This window comes from Silene latifolia, chromosome X, assembly GCF_048544455.1.
Source record: "Silene latifolia isolate original U9 population chromosome X, ASM4854445v1, whole genome shotgun sequence".
In the NCBI taxonomy this organism is placed as follows: domain Eukaryota; kingdom Viridiplantae; phylum Streptophyta; class Magnoliopsida; order Caryophyllales; family Caryophyllaceae; genus Silene; species Silene latifolia.
Window position 1 is genome coordinate 229,671,340 of NC_133537.1, and position 14,122 is coordinate 229,685,461.

General features: G+C 37.6%; 1 non-coding gene across 1 annotated transcript; it reads right to left on the reverse strand.

Annotated features, from left to right (window-relative positions):
* Window positions 1–13,720: 13,720 nt before the first annotated feature.
* On the reverse strand, window positions 13,721–13,828 carry LOC141624572 (small nucleolar RNA R71). Its single transcript, XR_012534377.1, has one exon. It is a non-coding gene; the product is annotated as a small nucleolar RNA R71 (small nucleolar RNA).
* Window positions 13,829–14,122: the final 294 nt, after the last annotated feature.

A 14,122-nucleotide genomic window follows, 5' to 3' on the forward strand; every position in this document is an offset into this window, starting at 1 on the left:
AGATGGCTCCGTTTGAGGCACTATATGGAAGGAAGTGTCGTAGTCCTTTGTGTTGGGACGATTCTAGTGAGGCTGTCATTCTTGGTCCAGAGTTGGTTCAGGAATCGATTGAGCACGTGAGGTTGATCCGCAAGAAGCTTAAGGCGACCCAGAATTGACAGAAGACGTATGCAGACTTACGGCGTAGGCCGATTGAGTTTCAGATTGGCGATAAGGTTTTTCTTAAGGTTTCGCCGATGAAAGGTGTTAAGTGATTTGGATTTAAGGGCAAGCTTAGTCCTAAGTACATTGCACCTTATGAGGTTCTCAAGAGAGTTAATGAGGTAGCTTATAGGTTGGCTCTACCTCCGAATCTGTCGAAGGTTCACGATGTGTTCCATGTATCGCAGTTGCGTCGTTATCGCAGTGATCCTTCTCATGTACTACAGGCTGATGTTATCGAGGTTGAGACTAACCTGACTTATAAGGAATGTCCTATTCGCATTTTGGAACGTCAGGAGAAGAGGTTAAGGAATATGGTTGTACCTTTGGTTCGGGTTCTATGGAGGAGTCAGAAGTTTGAGCAAGAGACTTGGGAAACTGAAGCGTCTATGCGAGAAAAGCATCCACATCTTTTCGAGTGAGGTAGTTCTCTTATCAAGTTTCGAGGACGAAACTTCTTTTTAGGTGGTTGGATTGTAACACCCCTAATTTCCATAATATAATTCTTTAATTTTATTTTCGCATATTTTATATTTTATTTTCCGAGAAAATATCCATCTCTTATCTTTTGGGCTCGTTGGGCTCGAAAAAACAATGAAGACCCGCTCCTCCCTTGGGTCTCACGTATATTTATAGTCTCGAATTAGAGAGCATATGACTTTGATTAGGAAACTAAGAACTATTTCCTTATTCCAATTATTATAGGAATAACTAATATAATTAATATAATTACATATTTATTCTTACCATAGGTAGGACTTTCACTTACTACTTTACTAATTCTATTATTTTTATTACATTTATTTAATATTATTATAGATACAATTATTATTACCTTTTACCTTTATTTATATTTTATTATTTCCTTATTATTATTTATATTAAATCCCGAAACAACTCCCGACCATGCTCATACTAGATTAATAAATTTCGGTCCATATAACCATGACACACGGCCCATATTATATTAGCTAAACCCAATTCCCGACTTGTACACTTAATTTATTATTTAATTAACGTCATACTTGTATTTATTATTAGAAATGTCATTTAATGAATTATTAAATTATATAAATTACTTTCACAATTTATTATCAAAATACGGAGTATTACATATTTTGGGCTCGTTGGGCTCGAAAAAACGATGAAGACCCGCTCCTCCCTTGGGTCTCACGTGTTTTTGGTGTAGATTGGTGAGTTTTGGGCCTAAACCTAGAATAAACCCATGGGCTTCTCTATAAATATGAGGGGAAACCAAACTCTTGCTTTTCTTTTTCATAATTCTCAAAACCATAAACCTAATTCTCTCCTCCTCTCTTCCTCCCTTGTGCCGTGTGCCTCCACCATTTCTAGGGTTTCGTGCCGCGCCTCTTCCTCCTTCCTTCATCATCTTTCGTTCTTAGATCGATCCTACTTCTTGGATTTATCTATCTTCTTCGTAAGTTTTATGTTTTCACATAGTTTTATTGTTTTTATAGTTTTTATGTATATAGTTAGTATATTTATTAGATTTGTTATCTTTGGCACGTGGATGATTTTATGAAGGCGTGGAAGTTGCTCCTGGAGAGGACGTTTACATCGTTGAAGACGATCTTTAGGATTATTTGCTTAATAAGGTATCTAGGTGTTTCTCTTTTAATTGTGTTTATGCCAATTGATGTAATTAATATGATTTAATGATTGTTTTGCATGATTGGTGCATGTTTGATTATTTGTTATCATGATTAAATATGTTTCACATGTTCGTATATGTTTTTATGTAATAATTATATATCATATGTTGCTTATGCATTAAATTATGGGTGTCATGAGCGCAATTAGGGTTTACGAATAAACCCTAGGGGCGGCGGGATAGGCGGCCAAGAGTTCTCTCCAAAGTTATAGCTAAAGCTAGCAAAACCTTGATGATGATTCATGTGTTATAGCTAAAGTTATTACAACTTTGGGTAGTTACTCTAGTTATGGCTGAAGCTACTATAACATTGAAGTACGAGATAAGGTTATGGCTGGAACTAACGTACCCTGAGATTTATGGCTCAAGGTTATGGTTGGAACTAGTATAACTTTGTGTTTCGTGTCAAGGTTATAGTTGAGGTAAGTATAACTTCAAGTCGTATATGTTGAAGTTATAGTCGAGTTTACTATAACCTCGCATCCAGAGTCCATGTTAAGGTTAAGGTTACTATAACATTGAATGGTTAATGTTGAAAGTTATAACTGAAGTACTATAACATTGAATGGTTGGTACTTGTTTCACATGTTATCTGGTGTTCAGTTTCTTTATATAACCCTATGTTTGCATATATCGTTTATTACTCTTGTTCATATAATCGTAGGATGGTTAGCTATATTATTCTATGATTTTATAGTGATTTTATTCACATGTATGTATGGTCAGTTATACTGTGCATTGTTTATGGGCTAGTTGTATAGATGACGTGAGGTATCAGTTACATACCGATCGGAATGAGCAAACGCTACCCCTTGTGGGATTTGTCGTAGGTCTATGTTCCGGATTGGCTAGAGGTAGTTGTTATACGCTCTAGTCCCCGTGTGTCGTTCGGTGTACAGTTATTGCACCGAGAGTCTGGCCAGGTCTGAGGCATATAGGCAGTTGATATACGCTATACATAGTACCGTGGATGCAGTTGTTATACGATCCACACCGATGGTGTAATACTACGAATGTTTTGAGTTGTTGTTGTGATGCGATTGTGATGCGATTGGTATGGATGATAATCGTAAATGGATGATGGTGTTGAATGATAATGTTGGATGATGGGAGTTGTGGGCGAACTTCGGGACGAAGTTCATTTTAAGGGGGAAGACGTAATAATACTCCGTATTTTAGTAATAAATTGTGAAGATAATTTATGTAATTTAATAATTAGTTAAAAGACATTTCTAATAGTAATTATAATAAGATGTTAATTACATAATAAATTAATAATGCAAGTCGGGAATTGAGTTTAGCTAATATTTAGCATTGGGTCGTGTGCCAATGTTGTTTGGACCGAAATCTATTAAGTTGGTACGAGTGTAATCGGGAATTAATAATAAATAATATGGGAATAATAAATAATATAAAGGTAATTATAATTATGATAATAATAATAAAATAGTAAATATTATAAGAGGAAATTATAATTGTGATAGGATTAATAGTATATAATAAATAATAATGATTTAATTATAATGACAATTCCTACTACTAATTAGAATAAGGAAAGTTACATGGTTTCCTAATTGGTCTCGTATTCTCTAAATCTTACACTATAAATACCACCTCAAATCTGAGAAATAATTCACAAATTAAAAAGAACAAGCTTTAGGAGACGGAAGAGGAAGGAATTAACATAAACCAATTAATCAACTCGAGGTAATTATCCGTCTTAAATCAATTTATATTCGTTTCATGTGGGCATCTTTAAGACAACCGTATGACTTGTATAGACCGCCATAGGACACGAGATTTGGACCTAGAGCGACCTTGCACTGCAAATTTTCTGACTTGACCATAGTTGACCGTCGTTGACCTTGTTACGGTGGCTTTTGGGGGCGGTTGAAAGACGGTGGCGAGAAGGGTTATACGGGTTGGTTGTGGGTATTTGGGATGGTTATTTGACCCATTAATTGGGCACGCCTTGACCTGGGGTTTGGGTGGTTGATGTTGGCGGCGGGGGTCGGTTGTGCTGGTGGTGGTTGGGTGGTCATGTATGGTGGTTTGTGCGGTGGTGACGGGAAACAGGGGAGGAGCTGCTGTTCGGGGCAGGCGGTTTTCGGGGGGGTTTAAGGGGTTGTAGGTGGTCTGTTAGGGGGTTCTTTGGGTGGCTTTTGTCGAGGAGGATAGGGAGTTGATTGGTGGTTGTAGGTGCCGGTGAAGGTGGCGTTAGGTGGTGGTTACGAGCGTGTTTTGTGGGGGTGTCAGGTGAGTGCTGCGGTTGGTGTCGTGTGATAGGGCGTGGGTTTGTGGGTTGTTGGTGGTGGTTTAGCTGGTGGTTTAGGGTGAGTTGGGTGCGTGGGGTTGCAGGCTGATGGTGTCGGGCTTGGGTGGTGGCTGTGGTAGCTTGTGGTGTCGGGTTTGGTGAGTTATGTGAGGGGTGTTGGTCACGGTTTATAAACCGTGTATGGGGTGATGTGTGGTTGTTTTGTGACGGGTTTTAATTAATTATTTTGGGAGATTCGGGTTATAATTGAATCGGGTTTTAAGTATCGTAGACCTTTAATCGTAATAATAAATAATAAATTTGAATAATAAATATAAATTTATAAATAGTAATTTGAAGTAATAAATAATTGAATTGAATTATAATATGTTGATTAGGTGACGGTTGTGAAGAATTATAATCGAATCGGATTGCTTTATTTATTGGATTGCTTGAGCTGCGTATTTGGAATTGCTTGCCAGGTAGGATAATCTACTCAATCAGTATCGGTTTGCGTGTTTAATACATGAATGTATTGAAAGGATGATTGGTGTATGATTGCTTATTTAATTAAGCTAACTGAGTGATTAACTTTGTTAATTGTTGGAGTTTTGTATATTTTATACGATTATATTGTGGAATGGTTTATGAGAATTGGACTGCCCCAGGCTTAGTCTCTGGTGGATAATGTGAGTGGTGATTGGACCGCCCCGTGGCTTAGTCTCTCGTGGATAACGTGTGTGAATATTTGGAAGGCCCCGGGCTTGGTCTCTCGTGGATAACGTGGATAGTTGATGTTGAGATGTGACATGTGAACAGTTGAGATTGGAATATTGACAGTTGTGAGAGATTGGTTGTTTTAATATATTTTATCCTACTCAACCATTGGTTGACGTGTTTGCTTCTGTGTCAAAAATAAAATTGATGCCTGCTTTAATTGATGGCATCCTGTGGTGAACCATTTAATATTTCCTATTTAAATGGGGAGCGATTTAAATAGCAGGTTTGGAGCTAGCTGACTTGGGAGCATTGGGAAGAGAGCTCGACTTGGACCATAGTTGAAGTCTAGATCACATAGAACAATTTATATCACTTTATTTATTTCCGCTGTGAGTTGTAAATATTCTATATTAAGTTTTAGTTGGATAATTGGTAATAAACATGTAATCATTAAAGTTTTAATTTAAAGTACTTTGGTTTGTTGTACTTTGTTATACACTACCTCGGGAAACCGAGATGGTAACAGTCCTATTTATTTGGGAATGTCTAGCTAAAGGCTCCTGAATAAATGGGGGTGTTACAAAGTGGTATCAGAGCAAAACGATCCTCAGGCCTAACCAATGAATAATAATGAATTTAGGATGTGTCTAAATAAAATGGACCCCGGGTAGAAACTGTTAGGAGCCCCTCTTAGTGCGGTTAAGAAGCGCGCCTTAATTCGTACCATGGCCCTCTCAGCTTTGAACCGGGAACCTTGAGAGACATTTCAGTGTGGGGTAATTTAAAATGAATATAGTATATTTCCTTTAGGAATTTGTTTGTCTTGTTTGAATGACTGTTTTCGTTAATGATTGCGGATGATTTCTTTTAAGTATTGTTATGAGCATGTTGATATGGGGAAGGTATGTTGGCATGTATGTGGGAGGTGTGAGTATGATTAATATGTGAAGTGTTGAAAGAATTGCATGAAATTGTGAAGAATGCGATTTTGGTTGATTTCTCGAAATTTTACTCTTGATTGTCTTGGCTATCATTTACTACCTGTGTAAAATTATTGTACGCAAATTTTATGAGTAATATCTTTATGAGTTAGCTTTCATATGCCACTGGTCTCATGTTCAAATAATTTACGGTTTAAGAGAAATAAATATTTTAGTGGACAGTAGTCGAAATGTTCCTGTACAGTGATGTTTTCGCGCCATGTTTTTGTAAAATTTGTCATTTAAAAACTACTTAACTATTTGTAATAATTCCAACGCCACTGTTTAGTAGACTCATGTATGTTTCTAAATTGGTAAGCCACGTTTTAAGAAAATATTTTGACAATTTATGGTGATTTTTACAATTTGACCTAAGTTTCTGACAAGTTGCTGTAAAATTTCTGTTTCGACCGTATAACTTGTAAAATGCATTATAAATTAGTCATTTGGAATTTTGATCTGATTCTTTTCTCATGGTTCATATACTTTCTATATTTTGATGTTATCAACTATGTGGAGTAGAATAATATGTCTAGTAATATGCGGAACGTGTTGCCCTAAGCCAATTATGCCTTTATGTTTAAGTTAGATGATGTTGATAGAGATTTGAATGAATGATAGAAACTAAAATGAACAAATAATAAATCAATGGTGAAGGAAGGGTGGGTAGTACCTCAATAGACTAGGTGACCGTCATACCAAACCAATAGTTAACATATTTATAGCATCTCCATGCATACCAAGCAAGCATCTAGTACCCATATGCATTCCATATAGCACAACACTAGCATGTGAATTCCGTAACCTAACTTGATTCCCTTATATTTCTTAGGATGGATCCTTATTTTCACCCAGAGAACATATTCATGTACCCAAACTCAGATTTGAACGAGCATTGCAAAGCCTTGGAATCTCAAATGGATGTTTATGGAGCTTTAGTGGATTCGAAGTACCTAAGTGACACTCATCTTAGAGCCTATACTTTGGTTAACACTTTACCTTTCTCTGGACCTTTAGGGAAAGTAAGGGAAGATTACATGTCTGAGTATGATAACTACAGGATGCATGAGAATTATAGTCATTATTATGGACCTATCTATCCTTCACATCTCACCTATGATGTCGTTTTAGCCAGATTAAGATACCTAGTATATGTATATTGGGCTGACAACCATAGTATCAACCGTGGACCTGAACAATTAGATCATGCCATTGGGAGTAGTGATGAAGAGGGGGAGTCCTGTATGTTCCTTGGGGAAAAGGAGAGTGAAGCTTGTGAGGTGATAGAGATTAGCGATGATGATGATGAGGAGGAGGAGGAGGAGGTAGATATTATGTGGACTGGACCTTATGATGATGATAATGATAGACTTCAACCTCGACAGCAGAGAGCCTCAGACTATGAGATGGATGATGATGTGATTTTCGTTAAACAAAAGTATACACCTGATCCTAAACCTAGGAAGCACAAATGGGCTCGTCTTGGGAATAGACTTAGAAGGGTCATTTGAATTAAGAAAAGTAACTAAACACTTATGCTTAGCTTTTGTGATAGTGTAATATTTATTTGGCAATGTATTCGCCAGGAGTTTAAATAAAGTTAGTTTAGGTTGTGGTTTTGCTACTCGGAAGTAAATCGAATATTTTTGTTTTGTGTTCAGTTAACCATTAATTAGTGTTGGAAATAAAAGTTGTTTTATATTACAATGTGTGTTTCGTGTTTTATATTATAATAATTATTTGGTTGTTCCATTGTTTGATATTTCGAACTTCGAGGACGAAGTTAAATTTTAGGGGGAATGAATGTAATACTACGAATGTTTTGAGTTGTTGTTGTGATGCGATTGTGATGCGATTGGTATGGATGATAATCGTAAATGGATGATGGTGTTGAATGATAATGTTGGATGATGGGAGTTGTGGGCGAACTTCGGGACGAAGTTCATTTTAAGGGAGGAAGACTGTAATACTCCGTATTTTAGTAATAAATTGTGAAGATAATTTATGTAATTTAATAATTAGTTAAAAGACATTTCTAATAGTAATTATAATAAGATGTTAATTACATAATAAATTAATAATGCAAGTCGGGAATTGAGTTTAGCTAATATTTAGCATTGGGCCGTGTGCCAATATTGTTTGGACCGAAATCTATTAAGTTGGTACGAGTGTAATCGGGAATTAATAATAAATAATATGGGAATAATAAATAATATAAAGGTAATTATAATTATAATAATAATAATAAAATAGTAAATATTATATGAGGAAATTATAATTGTGATAGGATTAATAGTATATAATAAATAATAATGATTTAATTATAATGACAATTCCTACTACTAATTAGAATAAGGAAAGTTACATGGTTTCCTAATTGGTCTCGTATTCTCTAAATCTTACACTATAAATACCACCTCAAATCTGAGAAATAATTCACAAATTAAAAAGAACAAGCTTTAGGAGACGGAAGAGGAATGAATTAACATAAACCAATTAATCAACTCGAGGTAATTATCCGTCTTAAATCAATTTATATTCGTTTCATGTGGGCATCTTTAAGACAACCGTATGACTTGTATAGACCGCCATAGGACACGAGATTTGGACTAGAGCGACCTTGCACTGCAAATTTTCTGACTTGACCATAGTTGACCGTCGTTGACCTTGTTACGGTGGCTTTTGGGGCGGTTGAAAGACGGCTGGGCAGAAGGGTTATACGGGTTGGTTGTGGGTATTTGGGATGGTTATTTGACCCACTAATTGGGCACGCCTTGACCTGGGGTTTGGGTGGTTGATGTTGGCAGCGGGGGCGGTTGTGCTGGTGGTGGTTGGGTGGTCAGGTATGGTGGTTTGTGCGGTGGTGACGGGAAACAGGGGAGGAGCTGCTGTTCGGGGCAGGCGGTTTTCGGGGGGGTTTAAGGGGTTGTAGGTGGTCTGGTTAGGGGGGTTGCTGGGTGGCTTTTGTCGAGGGAGGATAGGGGAGTTGATTGGTGGTTGTAGGTGCCGGTGAAGGTGGCGTTAGGTGGTGGTTACGAGCGTGTTTTGTGGGGGTGTCAGGTGAGTGCTGCGGTTGGTGTCGTGTGATAGGGCGTGGGTTTGTGGGTTGTTGGTGGTGGTTTAGCTGGTGGTTTAGGGTGAGTTGGGTGCGTGGGGTTGCAGGCTGATGGTGTCGGGCTTGGGTGGTGGCTGTGGTGGCTTGTGGTGTCGGGTTTGGTGAGTTATGTGAGGGGTGTTGGTCACGGTTTATAAACCGTGTATGGGGTGATGTGTGGTTGTTTTGTGACGGGTTTTAATTAATTATTTTGGGAGATTCGGGTTATAATTGAATCGGGTTTTAAGTACCGTAGACCTTTAATCGTAATAATAAATAATAAATTTGAATAATAAATATAAATTTATAAATAGTAATTTGAAGTAATAAATAATTGAATTGAATTATAATATGTTGATTAGGTGACGGTTGTGAAGAATTATAATCGAATCGGATTGCTTTATTTATTGGATTGCTTGAGCTGCGTATTTGGAATTGCTTGCCAGGTAGGATAATCTACTCAACTGTATCTGGTTTGCGTGTTTAATACATGAATGTATTGAAAGGATGATTGGTGTATGATTGCTTATTTAATTAAGCTAACTGAGTGATTAACTTTGTTAATTGTTGGAGTTTTGTATATTTTATACGATTATATTGTGGAATGGTTTATGAGAATTGGACTGCCCCAGGCTTAGTCTCTGGTGGATAACGTGAGTGGTGATTGGACTGCCCCAGGCTTAGTCTCTGGTGGATAACGTGTGTGAATATTTGGAAGGCCCCAGGCTTGGTCTCTGGTGGATAACGTGGATAGTTGATGTTGAGATGTGACATGTGAACAGTTGAGATTGGAATATTGACAGTTGTGAGAGATTGGTTGTTTTAATATATTTTATCCTACTCAACCATTGGTTGACGTGTTTGATTCTGTGTCAAAAATAAAATTGATGCCTGCTTTAATTGATGGCATCCTGTGGTGAACCATTTAATATTTCCGGTTAAATGGGGAGCAGATTTAAATAGCAGGTTTGGAGCTAGCTGACTTGGGAGCATTGGGAAGAGAGCTCGACTTGGACCATAGTTGAAGTCTAGATCACATAGAACAATTTATATCACTTTATTTATTTCCGCTGCGAGTTGTAAATATTCTATATTAAGTTTTAGTTGGATAATTGGTAATAAACATGTAATCATTAAAGTTTTAATTTAAAGTACTTTGGTTTGTTTTACTTTGTTATACACTACCTCGGGAAACCGAGATGGTAACAGTCCTATTTATTTGGGAATGTCTAGCTAAAGGCTCCTGAATAAATGGGGGTGTTACAGATGGAGGCAGTTGTTATACGCTCCATCCGTTCAGAGGCAGTTGTTATACGCTCTAACAGTTAGAGGCAGTTGTTATACGCTCTAACGGCGTTCGTTCTATACACTATGCTTGGGTAAGTGGAGGCAGTTGTTATACGCTCTGTGGTTGGTGATTTGGTTCTTTTATTATTGATTTTGTATGGTTAAGCAATGTGGTTACGTTGTGTTTATATCTTCTTATATCGTTGATCTATGATAAGTTATTGTCAAGTCTTCATGAGTATAGATGGTCTCACATGTTTACTAGTTTTGCATTTCAATTGTTAATAATTGTTGATTATATTCAATCGTTGTAAACATGACTGGGAGAGCATCTAGTTACTCCCGACTGATTGTCGACCCCCTTCTCAGGTTGTTCAGGCTGAACGCTTGTTGCTGACTTGTTGATGCTTGCTTGGGGAATGTGCGAAGCGAGCTTAATAATAAAATAGGAGTTTGCTTTAAGTTTTAAGAACCCTTTGAATAATGTATTAGTGTTTTGGATTTTTAGTAGCGAACCGGATTGGTCAGGTGTTTTCGTCACCTTGACCCTTTTATCAGTATCGTACTCTGATATCTATTTTATATACGTTTTTCCTTGTTTTATAATCCGGGTTGTTACAATGTGAACCATTTGTCCTTGTTCTTTAGTCGTTGTGACTAGTTGTGTTATCTATTTGTCCTTGTCATTGTGACTTGTTGTGCTAAACATTTGTCCTTATTCATTAGTCATTATAACTCGTTGTGTGAACCATTTCTCCTTGTTTATTTGTCCTTGTGACTCGTTATGTTAACAATTTGTCCTTGTCATTGTGACTCGTTGTGTGAACCATTTACCCTCCTTCATTAGTCTTTGTGCCTCGTTGTGTGAACCATTTGTCTTTATTCTTTAGTACTTGTGGATCGTTTTGTGAACCATTTGTCCTTGTTCATTAGTCATTATAGCTCGTTGTGCAAACCATTTGTCGTTGTTCGTTAGTCCTTGTGACTCGTTGTGTGAACCATTTGTCCTTGTTATTTAGTTGTTGTGACTCGTTCTGTGATCCTGATGTGACCATAATTAGCGCATATTTAGCCCCCGAATTAGCCTTGTTCCCATGCTTTTTAGTGCATATTTGGGTCATTTATTGTCTTTAGTTCTTTGTTTTGCATATTCTTTGAGATTTTGATCCCTTGGTAGGAAAGGAGTGCAAATCTTGCATTTTCATGGCAAAACGAGACTAAATTGATTAAATTCAATAACCAAGCATCAAGGAGAGACAAGATTAGAAGGCCTTTGTACATATGATAGTAGATGAGCAATGTTGAGAAAGGATCCTTGAATCCCCGAGGAAATCCCCAAGGATTTTATAAAGAAAAGGGAAGAAAAGAAGAAGAAACCATGCTGGGCTACAATCCGAGCGGATTGTCCTGAATCCGCCCGTCCTCCACAAGCACAATCCGTGCGTCTTCCTTCAAAGACGCCCGGACAGCAGCCACAGAATCCGCCCGGATTCCCCTGAAGACGCCCGTCTTCCCCTGCCTGAATCCGCCCGTCCCGACTCCAATATGCACGGATTCCAGTACAGCGAAATTTTGTCTTCTCCAAGCTACAAAGAAAGAAGCCCTTCCTTCGAAAAATACCGGCTTCTCCCTGCTCAATCTAAAAAGTGTAATTACTAGTTTAGCCCTTAGTTAACCCCAATGCATCCACCTAATTTCCACTATAAATACCCCATTAGTCTAATTAGAAGAGCATGTTCTTCTTATCAGTTATTAGAGTAGTTAATATCAATCAAATCTCTCTTTAGTATTCTAATCAACAATTAATCAAGTTTTAATACAAGTTTTATTTCCTTAATCTCTCTTTTGTTCATCCTTTATTTTGGGTAATTGAAGATTATTTGGGTTATTATTGGGAGATTGACAACCTCTCAATCAAGCATCAAGTACTTCTTTTATTCTTTGCTTTATTATTGGAATCATTAGTAGGTATAATTCTCTTAATCCCTTTTTAATTATTGTTAATTACTTTCATTTATTCATCATGTTTCCTTTTGTTGGTATGATTGACAACCTTGCTAGCATGATCAACATGATAATGAGTGAGTAGTGACCTAGATAGGGTTAATGGGTAATTAGGGGAAACCAACATGGGGAATGATTCATGCTTAAATTAATATGCTTTTATGGTTTATTTGCTTGCTCGTTTTGATCTCAACTCATGCACATGTTATGTTTGATGAAATGTGAGCCTATGAATCCTTGCATTTTTACCCATCACCTTTCTTTTCAATGAGACTTGTAAGACATAAACCAACTCGAGTGTCATTAGACCATGCATGTTGTTGAGTAGGGAAGACTAAGTCGACTTGTAGGTGTTTTACAATCTAATCGATTCGGCTCCGGGACCCAAACTTTCCTAGGATTGTAAGATATAACCCAACTCAATCCATCACAACAATAATTGCTTGCTTATAATTTGAGAACATGTTTGTATGATCAATTCCCATGATTCCCCTATGACCCCATGATACCCTAGTGCTTTTTATCAATTATTTACAACCCTTTTAATTCATCTTGCTTATTTATTTTCATTGTTTTAGTTAGTGACCTTCTACATCAACCCAAATTGTGACACCCCTAAGACACCACTAGTTTCAATAGAAATCTCATCTCAATTACCGTCCCTTGGGATCCGACCTTTACTTGCCTCTTTACTAATTGTAGAGTTGTTTGTGAAGCTATAAATTGTGTTTTGATTCGGACGTGACCCAACGACAACATCTATTAAATTGTGAACACGAAACGGACCGATCAAAAATGGCGCCGTTGCCGGGAACGGTGTTAACTTGATTTAGATTTTCTTATATTGTTATTAATTGTGTCTTTCTTTGCCTTGGGGAAGTAAAACTCCTCAAGGTTTGTTCTAATTGTTTTCGAGTTGTTTGATATTTTGCATGTCTAGAAGGTCACAAGGTGATTTGTTACCTTTTGACCGTGAAATTGAAAGAACCTTGACAAACAATAGGAGGTTTGCTAGGAGGAATTTGAGAGGTATTAGTGAGGTAGTGGATATTCAACCAACTATTGAGTTCATCAACCCTTTTGCAAGAGAAGGTGAGGAGAACCCAACACAAAATACCCCACAAAATCAACCTACAATGCCTAAATTTTCATCACATTCCGTACCCACCGAGGAGAACCTACCCAATGGTACTCCCACACCACAACATTTGACCGGAAATTTTATTGCCAAATCCGCCTTTATCCAATTAGTCGAAAGGAGCCAATTTGGGGGGATGCCTAGTGAAGACCCTCATTCTCATATGGAAACCTTTTGTGACTATTGTGATGCGATTTCTCAAACCGGTGTGACTCAAGACCAAATTCGATGGGTCTTATTTCCTTTTTCTCTAATCGGCACCGTGAAACAATGGTTGAAGGGCCTTGATAAGGCCACTCTCGGAATTGATTCTTGGAAGAAGTTGGCTCTAGCTTTCTACAAAAAGTTCTACCCACCGGAAAAGACTAACATGCTAAGAGCTCAAATTACGGGTTTTAAGCAAAGGGATGAAGAATCTTTGTATGAAGCTTGGGAGCGGTTCAAAGGAATTTGTCGCTCATGTCCTCACCATGGACATAGCGAGTGGTTCTTCGTACAACAATTTTGGAACGGTTTATATGAATATTCAAGGAACATTCTCAACATGGGATCAAATGGAATGTTCACCGAAGTTGATGACAATCAAACATGGAACAAGATTGATGACCTCGCAAGGCTACTAGAGGAGGAAGGCATGAAGTGGACTCCGTTACTCAATTGGGTGCTCAACTTAGTGCTCACATTGACACAATCAATTTGAAGTTTGAACAAGCTATGGCTAGACTTGAAGAAGCCTCAAAATCACCAAAGCATCATGTTAATGCCATGACCG